This window comes from Crotalus tigris, unplaced genomic scaffold (genome assembly GCF_016545835.1).
Source record: "Crotalus tigris isolate CLP2741 ecotype Arizona unplaced genomic scaffold, ASM1654583v1 scf7180000017568.12009008, whole genome shotgun sequence".
NCBI classification, from domain to species: Eukaryota; Metazoa; Chordata; class Lepidosauria; order Squamata; family Viperidae; genus Crotalus; species Crotalus tigris.
Window position 1 is genome coordinate 1,313,243 of NW_024096478.1, and position 16,502 is coordinate 1,329,744.

General features: G+C 39.7%; 1 long non-coding RNA gene across 1 annotated transcript in view; it reads left to right on the top strand.

The window, feature by feature from the left end:
* Positions 1 to 11,852: 11,852 nt before the first annotated feature.
* The window catches only part of LOC120311405, a 130,178-nt gene continuing 125,528 nt past the window's right edge, over positions 11,853 to 16,502 (top strand). Inside the window, exon 1 of the long non-coding RNA XR_005557608.1 lies at positions 11,853 to 12,128. This is a non-coding gene — a long non-coding RNA (uncharacterized LOC120311405). The remainder of the gene's footprint in view (positions 12,129 to 16,502) is intronic.

Consider the following 16,502-nt stretch of genomic DNA (forward strand, 5'->3'; position numbering starts at 1 on the left):
GAAGCCAGAATCCTTGTGCCTAGGCACTATATATGTATATAAGCCTGTTTTCTGGCATCAGGTGTTAATTGGCAATCTGTACTCCTACAGATAGTTTTGTCTTCCCTCTCATGAATATTTTTTTCAAACTCCTTAAGCCTATTTAATGTGCAACCAAAAGCCACTTCTTAAGTACAGAGAATCACAGCAGTAAGAGCTGGTACAGGTAGTTGTTGACTTATGATCACAACTGGGAACAGAATTTCTGTTGCTAAGAAAGACAGTTCTTAAGTGAGTCACACCCAATTTTATTCCTTTTATATTATTTATTTATATCAAATTTTTATTATTTTTACAAATAATTCAAGTGAGTATGCATAAACCAACACACCTTTCTCCTCCTATTTTCTCCACAAGAACAACCCTGTGAGGTGAGTTGGGCTGAAAGTGACTAGCCCAACGTTGCCCAGCTGGCTTTCATGATTAAGGCGGTGTCAAGGTTGAATTGCTAAGATGCTTGCTAACCTCTGTCGCTACTCAACTTGCCATAGAAACGGGTGAAGGGGAGCCTGGGAAAGAAACAGGAGTTTCAAGAAGCCGTCCATGGACCATGAGACCCAAGGTCACAAAAGCAGGAGAAGTGGATCGTTCCCATAACAAACTGAAGAGATGTGATTGGACAATGTGAACATTTGGTGGGTGGAGGTTATGAAAAGCTACTGTTAACTAACCAGATTTTTTTGCATGGGAAAATTAGAGTTGATTTTGTTTCTTCAATGCCAGATGTGTATTCAATAAAGTTTATCTCTTATGGCACCTCAAATCCATAGAGTTTCTTCGATATTGAATTTGCTAGGTTGACAGGTGGGACTGGGACTCGTGGTCTCTGACTTTCTAGCCTGATGCCTTAACCACTAGGCCAAATTGGCTCACATTATTAAGGGAAGCATTGCAGTTAAGTGAATCATCTGTTTGTTAAGTGAATCCAGCTTCCCCCATTGACTTTACTTGTCAGGAACTGGCTATGAAGCTGGCTATGAAGGTTGCAGACTTCAATCACATGTCCCAAGGTTGCATGTATCGTAAATACAGGCTGGTCGCCAAGTGTCTGAATTTTGATCACATGACTGTGGGAATGCCAGTATGGTTGTAAATGTGAGGACTGATTGTGAGTCACTTTTTTCAGTGCCATTGTAACTTTGAATGGTCGCTAAATGAAAGGTTGTAAGCTGAGCACTACCTGTAGTGTGGAAAAGATAAAAAACATATCTGAGGAGGAGAGAAATTGCTCACATTTGTACTGATAGTCCATTGGAACCAGCTAGTTTTTAGGCTGTACTTACATAACCAGAAAAAAACATGCCTGTCTTAAAACATCCAATTTAAATAAGATTGCTTTTCAAGGAGTCCCATGTTATGAGAAATCGCCCCTGAAGTAATAGATTCTATTCTAAATTATTGTATATCTTCACATTTAAGAACACATAGATTGTTTTCTCTCTAACCAGAACTTGTAGAAAAAAACATCTGGATCTGCATTGGCTTCCTTCTTCTTTCTTTTTCTCTGAAGGCCTTCATTAACAAAGCCAGAATTCTCATGAATAAAATGCTTTAAAAGGCTGAACACTGACATGGGGGAGGGAAAGGGGAACGATAAAAGGTCTTTGTACATGTCATCAAACAGTTGGATCTGGGTGCTGGAGAATGCAGGCTTTATTCAACATTATTCGTCAGATTGGCTGCATTTCCCAGTCCTTGAAATCATTTAATTACAGAATATTTTTAGTTACATATCTTGGCTAAGAGCTCTTCAGCATCATTCTTAAAATATGGTCCTTCATAGGCAAGGACAAAGCAAAAGGTGAATGCAATCAAAATGCCATTCCTTATTTCAAATAACATATTTGAAAAGCCCTTGCCAAAGCAAATGCAAAGTTTTTGTTTGCTGAATCCATTAAAAGGATGAAATTGAACTGGGCTGCCATTGACATCATGTTTCCAGTATACTATTCTGTTCTGGCTTAGCTCTCTTTTACTGAAGATGAATGAAAAATACAGATTTACAAAACTTACAAAACAAGGGAACAGAACAGAATAAAATAGAATAGAAGCCTGTGAAGTTTTTCTTTCATTATCTATGTAGCTCAAGCATTGTCATACTTTCTTTCTTTCCGTCTTTCCTTCTGTTCTTTTGATTTGGATGATTTCATCAGTTCTAGACAGTACTCAAACCTGTGGTTCCTGGAATAGAATACCTAAATATGCATACATGATGCAGTTGAATCTAGAGAGGGGGAAATTCTGGTCATGAACCACTTTGCTTTCTTTTTAAGTTATTTCTACCACTGCTGTTTCAATGCAGAAAGAATGGAAGGTTCATGTAATATCTATACAAGATACGACCTAGAATGGTGTTGTGTAGGACCACTTTGATTTGGCACTACTTCCAGGCTCTTAACAGAATGCTCAATTACTGAGGCTGGCTCATTGTTCACATTCTTCCAGCCCAGTGATGTGTGAAAACATGGCTTTGCATAATAACAAACTACCTTTAAAAGTTTCCTGAATTTTCAATTCCTGTGAAAATATTTATGTCATGGTTCCGACAGACAGAGACAAATAAAGCAGAACTCCCAGACTTGCAAGTTCCTCAAAGAACATGTTTATTGATACAAAGTATCAGCACATCAAAAGTGAAACCAAGTCTGAATAGACATGTAACAATCCCCAATACAAAATTAAGAAATTCCACCTTTAAAGCTATGCAAGCTATTATGTTCCCCAATACAACATCTTGGCGGGCTTTTCACAAAATGCCCATCCTGCAGTCCTGAGAGCAGCTGATGACCTTGGTTCCCACGGGAGAAAGTCTGTTTTGTCTAGCAAAGCACCTGGTAACCCCCCCTCCCTCTGTGCTATGTGTCAACTGAAAATGAGTAGGGAAAATGGCTGCAGCCATGTTCATTTTCAAAGTTGACAATTTATTTCTTTTTTTGTGTTCCCAGAATGCCATCTTTTTCTTTCTTGCTTTCAATTCTTATGTGGGTTTCTTCAATCATATTTATTGTTGCAAATGATGGTTTATTTTTTTTGTTCCGTGTGTTTCTGAGCTCACACAAAGCCCCTTTATGTGGTTTCCTTCTCTCAGAAAAATATGTTGACATGAAATGAGCTGCCCCCATGACTGAGCTTTTCTGTGCCTCAGCAAAAAGGCTCAACAATATTTGTGTACATTTGCAATTGGAGCAGTTTCAGAGCAACAACTGATGGATTCCTAGCCATCTTCTCTTCTCCCTCCCATGGGTCAATTTCCAATAGGAACCCCCAATCCCAATCACTCTCCTGAATGTGTGTTGGGACAGGTGGGAGGAACTTCTCCCACTGAATATCTGTCTGTCTACCTGTCTGCCTGTCTGCCTGCCTGTCTTTTGGTCTATATCTTACATGGCTTCCCATCTTGTAAAACACAACTCTGGGTGGTTCACAATAATAAATAAAAACAAAAACACAAAATAAAAGAAAACAAGAAATCCAGGAAAATATATCCTCTCCAAGCCATCAATCTATACATTTTTCAAGCTCCAACCTGACCCTATCCTAGCTGGGAAAAGCCAGCTCTTTATGACTTTTTTTGGGAAGGTTGAAAGAATGAGAGCCTACCAGATTCTAGGGGGAAGGGGGTTCCACAGAGTAAGGGTTGCTTAGAAAAGGTACTCTTCCTAGGACTCACTAGATGTAATGTACTACCTGGAATGTATCTGCCTACTTAATCTGGCGAGAGGGCCAAGTGCTCTCAGAGAGAGATGATCCTGCAAATGGGGCCCATGTCATGTAACACTCTAATGGTAATAACCTGCACCTTGACTTGTACTCAGAAAGAAACCGGGAGCTAGAACAGATTGCACAGCAGCAGTGTGACATAGGGAGTTGAGGGGTGCCCTGCATTATGTGAGCTATTGCAATTTGGACCAATTTTAAGATAAGATAAGATAACCTTTATTGTCATTTTTATACTGTGGGCACAATGGCACACATCAAAAATGAAATTTAGTTGCCCGCTCTCAAAGTGAAACACATACACACCTAAACATACTATGAACAACGTATGTATAGACCCACATCCCTACATATACGTAGCAAATAAATATTAAATATTGTCCATCTTGAATATATAACGGAAGGAGGAAGCTTGAGAGTTCACAAAATTAATGCTGTATGGAATGTATGCGCAGCATAATGCAATAGTCCAACTGTAAAATGACCAAGGTGAGCATGGCCACCATGAATGGTTACAATTGATGCACATATTTGTGCAAAGGTTCCCCTAGTCATGGCTGCCATCTGCTCTTTGAGCAAGGGCTGTGAGTCCAGGAGGATCTTCAAACTGTGCACCAGCAAGGCTAGGGCTACGTTAGAACTAATCCTTCTCATGTAGTCCCCCACAATTTCTAGAAATTTCAGCAGTGAAATGACATCACATGCCTGGCCAGGGATGAAGATGTATAATTGGGCATCATCAATATACTGATGATATTGCACCCCATGCAGTTGAAGGACCTCACCCAGCAGTTTCATGTAGATATTAAAGATGAAAATGTCAAAAGATTTAGTATCTTTACAGTCCTCAGCCTTGAGACACTGAACATTATAGGACCCTAGGCTAAATCTCTCTCCCGCTACCAACATGAACTAGTACCATCCATAGAGAAAAGAACAACTGTGAAACAGTGCCTTCCATTCTCAATTCTTAAATCTGGTACAGAAGGACACCATGGAAAATGTATTTTCCTCCCACCCTTTAGATGGGATGAGGGTGGGTGGCAGGAGGCAAGCTGACAGAAAAAAATGAGTTCTCCCACAGCCTGTCTTTTGCCATATCTCAACAACTAAGCTAGGAGTTTGTTGCCTCACACAAAACAACATAAATTTCTTTTAGAAAAGTGATTTGTCCTCTATTTGGAGAATCCATCTACTGGCTAACCACAAACTGGGGGGGGGGGACTCTACCTTAGTCAAATAAACAAATAACAGGCATTTTCTGACCCAGAGTTGGTCAGAATTGGTCATCATCAACACTGAATAAAATAAAAGTAAAAATTATCCAAATTTCCCTTCTGCAAATCAATAAGCTGCAGCAGGCTGTTGTCTTGACAGCTAGCTACAAGTTTTCGATAGCAGTGAATGACAAGGTTCCAAGGAAAGTCTTTTGAAGTGGAATCCTTTTGAGTCCTGTGGAGCCCTTTGGTTTGTTGATTTTCTCTGTGGTTGGTCTTTCTCTGTGGTGGGTCTCCTGCAAGATCAATATCCCCATGACTGAACTACAAAATAACAAGGAGTCTGTAGTTACAGTAACCCTGGTTACGGAGGCAAAGGGATTGAAGGGATGGCTCTGCAGCAAGTCAATTGGTGCAAATCATTGCTTTCTAACAATTCTTCTCCATGTGGTCTAGAGCGTCCACATGGTAAATCTTCTTCTAGGAAAACACTACTTTCCTGCTGAAACACCTTGAAATAGCTTCACCTACCCTAGCTCAACTCTTCTGGGATAGTTGCTAATGAGATGGAGTTCCATTATGAGGACATGTCTTCTGCAAACGTAACTGGGCCATTTTGTTGTTGTAATATACAAGCTGTGTAAGTGAGCTCTTCCACTCCACTGGCTAGTCATCTGGAGTCTTTCGGGACTTTCATTTTTTGTAGCTCTTTGGAGCTTCTGCCCTGTAGAAAGTTGTCTTTTAGGAAGAAGAACTTGATTCCCCCCCCCCAAACAAACATATCTGTTTTATATAGAATAAATGCAATAGAAATGTAATCTTTTTACAGTGTGGGAAGTCAGCTCCCCAGAGAAGGAAATATTAAAAGGGCAGAAAAATATATTTCCTCAAAAGGATTTTTAAAAGCAGAAACCAACCCTGCTCCCAAGTCTCTCTGTCCCAAGCAGGAGCCAGCTCTATACAAATGCAGATGTAAACCATCAGAAAGGCCCCAGCTAGGAGATCAAGAAGACAAAGACTTAAAATCTGCATACCCCACCCAAACTCTAGGAGTTATTAGCCCCATCACCAGGGAAGCAGGATATGACAATAGGACTAATCCATTACCATAAAGAATACCAGAGAGGCACACCTAAACTCAGGTCAGAATACGTGACACAGGAAATAGCCACAGGAACAGGAAACTATTCCAAACAAAAGGCTAGAGAGGGTATAAAAACCTACTACCCATGTGCTCAGGCCCTTTTTTCCTCTGGTCTTTCCTGCAAGAACCATCTTTTTTGCCTCTTCAATAAACTGCTACCTTCTTCCCAAAGCAGTCGCCATGTTGTTTATTTATCCCCGGCTTAGATGAACCAGGATGAAGACTTTTCTTTCAACAATTGCTAGAGATCTCTATTGACCATTCAAGTGATCTTTTCAAGGAGTCTCAAGACTATTTGCCAGATTTTCTTTTGTCTAATAAAGTTTCAAAAGAAGCTGACCTGAGATACATGGAGAGAGAGAGAAGGAAAGAAAGTGGACTAGATCTCCATGGTTGTTTGTCAAATAACCATCTTTCCACAATCCAGCTCCTCTTGTTCAGACTGGTTGGTGATCAGACTGTTTTAAAAAAGAAAGCAAAAATTGTGGTTTTCCAAAAAAGCTCCACTAAAGAAATTCTAGAATCACTATTTTAGTTAGTCCCTTCTGACTAATGAACACGAACATGAAAGCAAGCTTGTTTCCTTACTGACCTTTGTTCCTCTATTTATAGCTGAACACCAAGTCTTTAAATAGTTTTATCAGCCCAAACCTATTGATAAAATAAAATATGTGGGAGGAAAAGGAGAATTCTGGACTCTTGTTCTAATCCTCAACCATCACTCCTAAATCTCTGCAAATAAGGGAGGGAACTATCTCCTTGTGTAGGGTTTGATGACCTAAAGTATTTCAAACCAGATTTAAAGATAGGGTGGGGAAGAGACAAAAAAAGAAAAAAATCTTCTTCTCATCCATAGCTGAGATGGTCATTGTGGTTGTTTGTTAAGCCAGTCCTCTTGAAAAGCAACCTTATTTTTTTTAGAGGTTTAGGATCATTGATTTCTCTGTCTTCTGAATGAAAACTGACAGATCTATAGATCCTCCCTTGTAATGCCTGGAGGTTCTTTGTTTTTTTTACTGGTTTCATTAAAGGCAAACTAGCTAATCCTCCAACAATGTAGAAACAGTAGTCAACTATCCCTATTATATTAAAAAGCAAAAATGGCCAAAGGCTCATTGTACATTCAGCATCCACAGCAAACTGGTTCTTATTAACAGTGGGGAATGTCCCTTCTGCCCTTGCCTTGCAAGGCACTCTGATTTGCTGCTTTGGCTGGCAGAAAATTTCATGCATTTAATTCTTTTTTTTAAAAAAAATATTTTATTGGTTTTTTAATTTTTAAGGAAAAGTACTCAGGACACACCGTGGTGTTTGGGTAATCAGACATTCAGAAGTAAAAACATAAATGAACAACTCAGCTTAATACATTCACTGTCTCCTCTATTTCCCTCAAATAACATAATACATTTAAAATATTCCATTTCTAAATTAAATTTCTATTACTACTAAATCTGTTTTAAAACTTTATCAGTTTACAATTACCAAAATCAAATTTAATTTTAAATCAACGTTATCAATTCAGGTATCCCTTCCAGATGTATTCTAATTCTTAATTTCTCTCATCCCTCCTTTTATCACCAATCTCATTTATTTCTTTTTCCATTACAAAATAGCTATCTTAGTTAAAAGATAATGTTAAACCTTAATTCACTTCAATTCATTACACAAACTTCAAATTTCATCCAATTGATTGTCATACCTTATCACATCTATGTTATTGTACAAAAAAATCATCTAACTAAGTTAAAACACTCCATTAATTATTAAAACCATCCCAATCTAAAAAAATCAACATTTTTTCAATTCCAATACATAATTTTCGTCAAAATATATCTATTATTCCAAAAAGTATTCTTAATCTACAGTATTTAAAATTTCCATTCTAAAAATCGCCCTCATGTATATATGTATATATTTTTTCTTGCTTCTAACTCTAAAATCATAATCCTTAAAACAAACCATAAATCCAACATTGCCTTTTAATCCATAACACAATTTTAAATTTCTCTTTTCAGTCTAATTCTGGCTTTTTTCCTGTGCCACACAGGTTTCCATAGGGACGCTTCCCTTTCAACCAGTGGATCTATCTTTGTTGTTTGCAGTAGCCTTTGAAATAATAGAAATCCCATTCTCTGCGTTAGATGTCTATTTCTCTCCTCCTTGAAGTGTCGTTGCTTTGTAGTTTGAAATGTCAGTCTTTGCTTCTTCTGTTCCTCAAAGTTGCTTATGGAAGGTTTGTAAGATAGAATAAGTTCCTATTTTATCTCTGTTGATTCCTCTTCTAATATATTTTGATTTATACCATAGTCAGATGTAGCCTGGACATCCATTTGAACATTTGAAGTGAAATTTCTGGATCTTAGTTCTGTAGTAAACTTTTACATTGTAGCACATATTTCTGCAGTAGCCTCATAAATCTTTTCCAATATACGTGTATAGTTTAATTGTGACTGAGGTTTCTCCATTTTGATAGTGATTAAAAAGAGTCTCTCTTTTCTTTTTTGTGGAGGCTATATTTGATATAGTTTAGGCAATATCCACCCCCACAGTTCCCACAGTTACGCAGCTTATCTTTCCTCTTCAAAGTGTTTTGAAGGTCGTCTATCTTCAAATCAAGTAACCAGAAGTTGCAGTATTAAATTTTTACCACTAGATGTCCTCAGTAAGTTAAAAAAGGTCTTTTCCAAACACCATTTTCCCTTTTCTATCTTTTAAAGTATAATATGAAAAAGAAATAATCTTCCAGCATAGGATGATAGTACAGTTCTTAGAAAAAGAGGAAAGGAAAAGAAATTTTTTTTCTGTACCCCAAAAAATATAAAAGTAAATGTAGTCTTTAAAATTTTGTTCTATTTTTACAGAACGCCTTTCTTCCCCAAAAATGTAGAAGCTGCCTTTTCAAGCCGGGGAAGTAATTCCAACAAGGCTCTTTCAGGTACCGAATACAAAGTAGAATAGAATAACAAAGAAAGGTCTCACCCGGATTCACCACAGGGGTTCTTATAGCTTAGATGTTTTTTGACTTGCGGTTTGAAGCAGCAGGGTGATCGGCAATTTTACTGGCCGATCTTCTCCGTCGGCCCTCAGAGATAGCTCGGACCGCTAAAGGAGCCGCCACTCCTCTGCAGCTGAGCAGAGCCTCCTCGACAGAAGTCACACCCTCCAGGGCGACTTTGGACCCGCATAAGGGTCTGCTGGCAGAGGGAAGGCTAGCCGACGAGGAGACAAGTCTCTCAATATGACTAGAGACGCCACGAACCGGAACCGGAAGCCTCATGCATTTAATTCTGACCTTTCTCCTCCACCCACAAGAGGGGTACTTTGGTTTGTAGTTTTCTGGGATCTTTTCAAATAATTGAAGCCTGGGCCATAAAGCAAGCAAGCTCTGTTTCATACGCAACCAGCCAATCTCAAGCCCTCCTCTTTTGCTTCCACTCTGGAGTCTTGTGTCCTTAGTTCAAAATCAAAATTCTTTAAAGCAAATCACACACAATGGATTATTAATATTCTAGAAAAGTAATAGTGCAAAACAAAAGAAAAACATGGATTCCAGCTGTTCAGGCTCCCTCAAACCCTCAAGCCAAAATGACATTTGAGAGTGGCAATTCATAACAACTGAATAGGGAGGCATGTTCCTTTCTTAATGGATTTCTGGTGGAAATGAAAGCTAGGCAGATTGTTGGTCCTGACTGTATCATTCCCAGGTTCCTCCCCAATGTGTACTAGATTGTTAGTATGGGAAATTATGATTAAAACCAGCTTGAAGCTTCAGCAGTGGTTTGGTGCCACTGAAAAATGTTTAATAAGATGTCTTTTGTGATGGCAAGTAGTTCATGACGATAAAGCTTCCACTTCAAGCTTTCCACCTCTTTTCCTAGTAGTTCAAGCTTCTCCATCTGAACAGTTCTCAAGACAGCAGTTCCCTCACAATGTTTTCTTTGGAATTGGGCAGCCATATACATTTTCTAAATCAGTCAACAAGCAAACATCTTAACTGACTGGATTGCATTTTTCTATGCATTTATAAAGTATAATCTTGATTCTGATATCATCCATCCTTTGTGAAAAATGTGGATACGTAACTGAGCAGATGTTGATAGTAACGATCTTGGTAAAACTCTATTAACTTGTTTCCTGCTTTTACGCAATCAAAATCTCCCTGTATTTCCAGGATTCTCCATTTTTTCCAATGTTTTCATTCCACCCATTAGTAATATTCTATCCTTTTGGAGCACATGATATGAATGGATAATAGACTAGGAAAAAAAATCACAATTACGCTTACCAGATTTGAGGGAAATAAAAGAAACAGAAATTAATGGATAAGCATGATGGAACAAAGTACTGAAATTTTCTTTTGGAAGACCTACAAATGATTGCTATGGACAGGTTGAGATGGTATACAATTGTTGATGTATTGACTGGACCTTCAGTCCAACTAAGACACCTAATGAACTAGCTACATGTTTAATATCAGTCAGAGAACTGGAGTAGCGGTTATGATGTGAGACTAGGACTTTGGAAACCCAGGTTAAACTCCCTCATTTTCAGCCTAATCTGATTCACATATGCCATTGGTGGCGAACCTATGGCATGCGTGCCAGAGGCGGCACTCAGAGCCCTCTCTGTGGGCATGCGCACTATGCCGCGGAGATGGCAACCATCCCTCTTCAAGCAGCCACCCACTAATTCACCGAGGTCCCACATGGCCGATGAATCCCAGCATGGCTGGTTTCCCTCCCCCCCGTCCCGTCCCTCCTGGCCTTGCATGCTCTCCTTTTCCTGGGCATGACCCACTGCATCACCTCCTCAGCTGTCAGCCAGCCATTGAGCTCAGAGGCGGCTTCTCTGAACTGCTGGCAGTGGGCTGCAGAGCCCCAGAGTGCGCCGGTTGAGAGGCCAGCAGGCAGTGGCTGCTGACAGACACTATCGGCCCCCATGCGCTCACTGGCCTCTATGTGCGGGGGCCGATGGTGTCACGCAGCAGCCACCCTGGCCCCTGCATCGCCTTGCCCTGTGACAATGGCAACCCCACCCTGCCTCGCCTCCCCTCATCTCGAAGGACGAGCCTCCTGCCCACTGTCCCACCCACCAGAGACCCCCTGGATCTCCCCAACCCTGTCTGGCCCCCACAGGAGTCCCTGCCCATGAGGAACATCGAGGTGACCATGTCCACCTTGGCCACACCCACCCATTCTGCCATGACCACCACAGGTCACATCCACCCAGTGAGCCATGCCCACCTGGCACCTGACAATAAATAAGTGGGTTTTGGGTTGCAGTTTGGGCACTCAGTCTCTAAAAGGTTTGCCATCACTGGCTTAGATGGCAGAGATATCAGGAAGAGGCAAGGTGGCAATTTTCATATTGTGCAACAAAAACTGAATGGATTTCAAGAATTGCTTCAAAGATATGGTCTTACTTTTCCACTTTATTTTCTGGGCTTGGTGTGGTATTAAAGAACAATCATATATTTGTTTTCAGTAAGTTCTCCCAATTTGCTCTTTCTGATTAAGGATGCAGACCTCTTAAAATCTGAGAGTATGTTGAGTTTTTGCTTTCTTATTAGCTGCTCAAAGAACTGCTCTGTTCCTAGAGTTTCAAAACTGGAAAGGAAAAGGTTAGGAACAAAGAATGAAAGAAGTCAAAAGTGTAACTATTCATCTTACTGTCAGAGGTCCTTGCCACCCCTGGCTCCAGCAAGACACAAGCCGTTGAGTTCACAGGTGGTCAGTTTATTTCTGGAACGCTCTGGCATGCAGTAGTCAATCAGACAGCAAACAAACAAAGTCAGCACTGGGAGCAACCGCCTCCCAGCACTCTAAATAGACGCCTCCCAGCCGGCCCCATCCCCTACCCACCTAGCCAGCATCTGGTGTGAGCGCCGGTATGGCAGCAAGGCAAGGAAGCGAGGCAGGATCTCAACTCCCCACCGTTTCTCTGCATCGATCAGCTGCTCAGCAGGATGGCCTCGTGGCTGCGTTCTGCAGGGTCCCCCTCCCAGCATACAAGTACGAGGGAAGGAAAGGGGCAGGGCAGAGGGTGAGGGCGGGGCCAGTTTTTCGGCACTCGGTCTCTAAAAGGTTCGCCATCACTGTACTACTGTATTGTGATGGGAAATATAAAACTGAAAATTCTTCTTCAAGCTCTTCTCCCAACCTTTTTCTTTGCCTCTCTTTTCTGACCCCCACCCCCACCCTTCCCTCTGTCTCTCCTGCTACAAACTCTTTTCCTCATTTCTCTCTGCTATATCTGCTTCCCCTACTTTCATATAAAAAGAAAGCCCTCGCCTATCACCTGAGCTATTTGTTCAGCCTAGTATAGGTTCTCCTGCCTGAGCAGAAGACCTAGAAGACCTCCAAGGTCTCTTCCAACTCTGTTATACTGTTACTATTATGGAGTTTTCTGGGATACTGGGAGGGTTGGCATAGCTAGATGATAAGCCTGGCTCTTCCTTGAGTAGACCAATTTATTATTTGCTTATGTCAAGGTTGAGGTTGGTAGAAGCAACATGCAGACACCATGAAATAACTCACCAACTACAAAATGGCTGGCAAAGAAAAAGTGAATGGTGAGATGGGGTAGTAAATAAATTTGATAAATAAATAAATTTGTAGCCTTGTCACATCTATTTCGAGAGTACTAAATGTTTTAGCCAGTGCTGTGTTAGTGTTAGTCTGGGATCCATTCACTCATTGTCAGGAGACTTAAACCTGCCTCAGTCCTGTACAATTCAAACTATGGAGAGTTGAATCAACAGAGAAGTGTGACATGGAATGAACACAGAAGAGAGCAAAATTAAGACATGTACCTGACTACATTCAAAAAGCTGGAAGCTGTGAAACTGAGCAAAGCTCCAAAACATGTGAGCCTTATTACTCTCCCAAAATGATACGTAGGGCATCTTAGAAGCTAAAACTCACCAGTCCACTATGTCAGTGTTAAATAGTTCACTCCACATTCTCCATAGATGCAACACTGAATATCATCTGTAAGCAACCCCGAAACAGCCAAAAAGTCATTGGTGACACTGCAAAAGACTACAAAGTGTTTTGAAGCCTTCCGGTTTCATTTGCTGCTTTTAAGCAGATTTCTATTTCAGTCTGGGAATCTGTTTCAATGAATTTGTTAAATTAAAGCATCTCTTTGAAGCTTTGCACAGCCTCATTATGCATCAGTTCATTGGTCTATAATTGTAATTGTTTTTCATGAAAAAAGAGGTGTTACTAATTAGCTATTCCATTAAAATACTAAAATTCATTTTTACAGGCTTTATTATGCTGTAGGCTATCAGAGATGATAAGAAAGACTGAAAATTTAAGACAAGCTAAGAATATGTGTGGAAATTGTTTTCTCCCAGAATTCTGAATTAATTCAGAGCTATGCCAAGCTGCAAATATCATAAACTGAAGTTGTAAGTAGAAATACCACATGATATAAAGTACCTCTATTGTGCCTAATTGTCATTTAATGTATGAAATTCTTATGTTAGAATCTTGCCTATTGATTTTTTTTCTTCATATTGTAAAATGACCATATAGGAATTTTAAAAATCCATAATTCAGTTCCTCATGCCAAGTGTATATGGATGTTTCATTATAATAAAGCATTCTTATTAGGAGGGAGTATTAAGTGCATTTCAATTTCTATTTGTACTCTGAAAAATTAACCAATTGGAGACAGCATATTCACCTTACATAATCTGTAAAAAGTCATATGTTGTTTTGGCTTAGAAATCACTGGGTCTGCCTGATCTATATTGATGTAATTCTCATTAGTCTAAACAGCACCTGTGACTACAGTATTTGTGCAGGAAGAAATTGAGAAGGCCCACATTGACTCTCAGCAGATGCACTGTGACAAAATTAGCAAAATTATAAATAGTTCCTATTACTCTACTAAGTGGGCAGACAGTAACAGATCAGGCCTCCAATCCTTTGAAAGGTATTTGTACACGTATATCTGATGGAGTTCCTATTCTGTGAATTATGAAATAATTACAGTAGGGTGTCATAGATAAAATCTGGCCAGGTAGGAACAGATTACTTCAAATTTGAGTAATGTCTGAGAATGCTCCTGTTATGCTTGACCAATGGTTACTCTGCATATAGAATTTTCCATGGGTGAAGGTGCAAAAAAATCAAGATGATGGTTGTGATTTGTGACTGAAGCCCCCCTTTTTAAACATGTGTTGCTCATGTACAATACACATGAAAAAGGGGTTTGATTGTGTGGCTGTCCCCATCCTGTTGACTCTTTTGACACACACCCATAGACACCTCTCTGTGCATTAGAGCATTCACTTAAGGCATTTTGCAATTAAGGGGTAATCCATAGGGACATCATGAACTAAATGATGCAGTTATATAGTTCATAATATTGCAAAACTGTATTTTCCAAGTTGCTTATGGATAATTCGTAGTAGTTTCAAAACTGGATGGGAAAGTCTGTACTTTATATTATATTGATTCAGGGCTTTCTGAATTATAGCAAAAAAACACCTGAATTTATAATTAACATAAAGAAAAATAAAAACTTATTTGAGTTAAGTATGTAGCTTTCTTGGCAACAATATAGAAATGTTTTGTCACTGTTTTCTTCTAGGATATTTTTTTCAACTTTCCAGTCTTTGGATTCCTTGTTATCTCCCACCTATTTTCTGTTCAAGTTGAATCCTGTTGATCAGCCAAGTTTACAAGGTGTTGTCATAGTTTTCCTTCCTTCCTTCCTTCCTTCCTTCCTTCCTTCCTTCCTTCCTTCCTTCCTTCCTTCCTTCCTTCCATCCATCCATCCTTCCTTTCTTCACCATACTGAACTTTTCTACAAAAGGCAAAATATAAATTCAACAAATCAATGAAATAATGATGAGTTAATTGATGAAATAAAAATGACATGTATTTAATCATTATGTGATCAGGACATGAGTCATTCATTCATAGCAGCCCTCTGTGACTCTCTGTGTGTGTGTACGCGCACATGTGTGTGTGTGTGTGTGCGCGCGCATGCATATACGAGACATCTGTTTCCAGATTTCTCTACAGAGTCTGTAATTTTAAGGATTCATAGCCAACAATTTATAAATCTTGGATCTCATTATGACAATGGTGGTCCTTAACCTTTGAGGAAATCATGTTGCATCTGCATCTTAGGGATGTAGATATTACTCTACTGCTTTTCTGAAGGAGTTCAGCTCCCTATCCAGTCCTAAGGAGTCTCAGATGCTAGTCACCTGCTAGGTGTGGAATAGCCTCTCTGAGGAAAACTAAAGCAAACTTTTCATTAGTAAAAACTGCTAATAGTAGGGTTTAAAAGATTTCACTTCAGGTTGCAGGAACCATGTCCATTCTCTAGCTTCTCAGTTTAATACACTGAGGGATTAATTCAATGTGCTTTGAAATATGGATTTCTCTTAGACTTTGTCCATGGATTATGCTCTCAGCAAGACTAACCTTCAGTGCCTGTGGCTCTTCAGCATCTCAAGTCAGCTGAAAGACAGTTTGTCCCTTGGAGAGAAATTCAGGCTTCAGTTTACCTCATATAACCTCTTCCTCTGGAACTAAATTGATTTCATGAACCTTGAAAAAGGGCGTCATCATCCTTTGTCCAAGAAACATAGACATTGGGTTACAGCCAGACACATTTAACAATATGTATATTTCAAGCTGCCACAAACAGAAATAGAAGAAATCTGAATCTGATCCAGGAGAAAAATATTGGTTGGTCATAAATCATAAATCACAAATCATAAAATAGCCATGCTGATAAAGATTTGCTGCAGTAGCCACCTTCTTTTTAGCTGGGCTCTAGATCTGGGGAATCAAACTAATTAAGAATGTATAGGCTGCCTTGCAATGCATCAGGAAAGTCTGAGTTATGTGATTAAACTGGCAAGAAGGCACTGGCTACAAACAGCAATAATGTCAGAGTAGAGAAAAAATATTTGTAAGGCTTTACAGAAGATAAATTTTGACCTATTATGAACTCCATTTCTTCTAAGGATCATTGAATCATAAGGTTTATAGGCTACTTGGAAATAATAATAATAATAATAATAATCCCCCACTGAGGCACTACCTTGACGTGGTTGTGGGGCTTGTGTACTCTGAAGAAGATGAGAGCTATGCCAGAGGTTCAACCATACTGGACAGGTTTCATCAGAGGAGTCAGACAAAGAGTGTCTCTCCCATAAAAAATATGATGAGACGTAAATTGCAGAATGCCATACCAGCTCGGACGTCGGCCAGGTTAACAAGGTCCACGCTAGATATTGGAGTTCCTGGATATCTGGTGAAAAATGGGTTACAGGACTCAGGACTGTTGGCTGAGCAACCAGGGCCAGCAGCTGCAGAACTACTGGAAGAAAAGGTGTTTACCCGTCGCAGATA